Raw genomic sequence first — 4,178 nt, forward strand, 5'->3', positions numbered from 1 at the left:
TCACACTAAATACTGAGTAACATTTAAGATTATTTGAATATTGATCAGGGGATAGTGAGAAATTGGAACAGTTAGCCAAATCTGAATTGCTTTCAACTCTATGATTGGGCACATATTACTGATATAAATGCTCTTTGAAAGCATTCTAAGTTTAAATATTCATGAAACATTTTGGTTCCTAGCAACCCTTTTGAATTACAATTCTATTTTGCTGCTTGATATCTGAATGATAAGTAGAGAACATGAAGGGAGCTGTGTCCAAGTACCTCCTGTATGGTGTTCGATTGAATCCTAGAGGTCTTTTGTTCCTTTTGAAAACTCATCTCTGGAAAAGCTGGGTACTCTGAATAAACCCTTATTCTTTTATACTTAGATTCACGTTAATCAAAAACGATATTTCTATGATAGGAAAACGATTCAAGTTAATCAAAAACGAAATTTCTATAATAAAAAAATGTTTTTCCAATAGAAAGTTTTAGACCAATTATTTAATAAGGTTTCAATGAAAGAGTTTTTCAAAAATTTATATGGCCAAATTGTTTTAATGTATTTTTTGTATTAAATGAAAAATTCTCATATTAATACAGTTATATATATTTACCATGGACATATGTTTGTGTTAGTACTTTAGAAATACACATTTAGCCCATGGTTTATAGAACAGTGTCTTCCTTGTTTTCTAAGAACTCTACATTCAAATTTCTCAAGTATTATTTCTCTAAAAAAATATTCGGAAAAGAAATTTTTTATTTTTTATTTTTGGTTTAATCAGGTGATAAGTGGAAAATGATAATTACTTTAAGATGAATAAGTACATTAATAAGACAAGCTTGTAACAAGGGTATTTGTTTTCATAATGTGAATATAACGACTTATATTCTGGAGAATACAAAAGAAAGTTATTTTGAAAATTAGCCATTACATATTCTAGACACTTTTGAAAATGGATAGCTTATGTTTGATGATCATAAATTTCTTTGTTTTACCTTATTATAAGTATGCACGGCGAGAAAACGAAAGAGCTTCATATTCTACTGTAACACCCAATGTTTATCTCATGTTTATATCATCAGGCTATGTGCTGTATATATTATGCTCGCTTAGATACATTAATGAATAGAATCACAGTATATTGAATATTCTATCAATACATATTGTCTATCATTCGTGATTATGATATCATACATTTTAAATCAAAGTAAATCATAAGATTTAAATACATTTCCATAGATATGAACACTCATAAGTAGAGATCATATACCTTTAACAATTTAAAACGTTAAAAATATATAAAGAAACCTAGAATTCTACGTTAATCTGAAGTAACTGTAAAGTTGAAAATTTTTGACGTAAGAACTAAATTCAAACCTAATTCTAATGTATGCTCTCTCATTTAGTATTTTTTATTGAATATGTTCATCTGTGTCGGAAAAAAAACATTCTTTCATTTTCCCTTAAGTAACATATTTTACAGATTCAGTTTGATAACTTATGTCATAAGTGAAAATTTAATTACAACAATCCCACGAGAGAGTAATTATAATAGAAGGAAACCGCCAAAAGGCATTATAGCCTCAAATATCCCAATTTAATCTATCATCTATTGAAACACTCAATGATTATTATAAATGTGTTTAGTCAGGGAGCAACCTTACGAAAGCTAACTGTGACATTTAGCGACTTAACCATAAAAGACTAATCTAATGTATTTATTGCGCTTAAGCAATGCCTAGAAGATACTGAAATTGATGATTTCAAAAGATATTTTTTAATTACCAATATTTCTTATAGAGAAGAAAGTAAGGATAAAAAGGTTATTTGTAAAAGCTCTATCAAACCATCAACATTAGATGTATATTGAAAATTATGAATAGGGGAAAATATATATACATAGTGGTTTTGTTATGAATGTGCAATGATCCCTCTATAGTCATATTGTCTATTTTTACGATGTGTGATATTGATAAATTAATAGAGGAGTCAGATGCGAGTAATCAAAATCGGAAACTAGGCAATGCTGTTCTATGATATGTATTTGTGCATTGTTATTACTTTCATGGTTCTCATAACCATACAAGATATCTCTAATTTTATACAGAACAGATTTATAAACATACTCATGCATGAAAGTAGAGGCTCAGTTACAAAACAGGTAGAACCATCTACATACTTGGGATCTACTATAAGCCATATGGGATGATGTGATCCTGAAGTTGAGAACAGGATAAAAGCACACTGGAGAAATTGGAAGAAGTTAGCAACTGGGGTATGTGGTTAGAAAATTTCAATCAAGTGAAAAGTCAAGATCTATAGCACAGTAATAAGAACAGTGTAAATGTATGGATCGGGTAGTGGGGTATAAGACGAAAAGAGGAAACAAAGATCAAGAGAGCAAAGATGAAAATACTAAGGTTGATTATGGGAATATTACTGTTTGAAAGATTGGAAACTTATGAATTAAGAAGATTGGTATGAGTAGTAAAAATAACAGAGGTGACATGAGTGTTAGTACTGAGTTGATGTGGAGACGTGTTGAGGATGCGTGGTGGGGAGGGAGTGAGGAGGGCTTGTGAGGAACTTCTTAGGGAGAAAATGCTGAGAGGCAGGCAAAGAATCAACTTTTTTTTTTTTTTTTTTTGTACTACATTCAAATGTTTGATTTGAAAAACAGAAACATTACTACTACATCTATGGGCTTACATAGCATAATTGCTGTGATTCATCATGAGGTTTCAAGAAACCATCAAGGATTTGTGATACAATTTTTTTTTCCAAAATTTTTCTTCACAAAAGATATCAGTTATAAAAAAACTATCTTGAATTTTGCCTGCTCTTTTTTATGACTATGAGCGTCATTTAAGAAATTCATGATGAATCGCGAAAGTTGGATCTATTTGTATAGCACCAGTAGCGTCTTCCATGGAATGGAGATGCAAACTGACAATAAGAGTTTTTTTTTTAATAATTTCTTTTACTTTTTCTCAGAAACAAAAGCAAATCTAAATGTCAGATGACTAACAAGGATAAATAGAGAGGAAACTTCTCTACATCACAAACTTCAATAAGAATACTTCAGTTTCCAGAAACTTTAATGTTACAAAGACCAAATATGCTTTGAACAATTTGCCTTGGACATCAAACGCCAAATATTCTAGTACCTGCGAGTCTAAGAGCAAGCAAAAATGGTTGTTTGTCTGTGCATTTTAGATTTTCTGTTTACAAGAGAGAGAGAGGAGAGAGAGAGAGAGAGAGAGAGAGAGAGAGAGAGAGAGAGAGAGAGAGAGAGAAGCTTTATATCTTGAAGTGAAAATTTTCCCTGTTCAACAGTTATACTATTATCAATCATTAACATCGATTTCTCTCGTAATAGTAATAAATTCTTACTGTAAATTAATTGTTCAGTTTCCTATACAACAATCTTCTATAAGGTTATTGAGGAATTACTTCTTTTTTTTTCATAGTATTTACCAAAACCCCTTTCTCTTGTTTATGGCTTGCCTAATCAAGTTTTTTTTTCCCTTTCAGGTAAAGCTTTCATTTCCCATTAGAGTATTTAAGACACTGGTTGTTACAGATATTTTTCATCTTGCCTTCATATGAGCGAGGATTTAAAAGAGGAATCCTTTCTTATAACCAGAAAAAAAAAATTTCCCTCATATAACAAAAAATAAGGTAATTTAAGGAATTTGCATTGAAAGTGGAATGTTTTTTTTTTTTTTTTTTTAGTTCAATTAGGTTTATAGCTGTCATCATAAATAGAGTTAAAACTAAATTAACAGTAAAAGGGAATGTTAAATTGCTTCTAATTAAAACACATGGTTCTCTTTACAGGGTAATTATTTCCATTAATGCTTCATGGAAATATTGTTATACGGGAGTTTCAATATCATATTTATACTGGTCTTCAAACACCCTTTCCTGATCTTTCTAAAATAATAACAATAACAATAACAATAACAATAACAATAACAATAACAATAACAATAACAATAACTACAATAATAACAAGTTTAGATTTCCATAGTTAATGAACGCAATAGTTGGAAAATCAAGAGGTTTTAAGCACAAGGGCTTTAACAAAGAATATTAATTAACTAAGGAAAGGAACAAGGGAAAAAATGAGCTGCAAGAAAATAAATAAACAATCTAAATGAAATATTGTAAGAACAAAGGGTAAT

Source organism: Palaemon carinicauda, chromosome 2, assembly GCF_036898095.1.
Source record: "Palaemon carinicauda isolate YSFRI2023 chromosome 2, ASM3689809v2, whole genome shotgun sequence".
Lineage (NCBI taxonomy): Eukaryota > Metazoa > Arthropoda > Malacostraca > Decapoda > Palaemonidae > Palaemon > Palaemon carinicauda.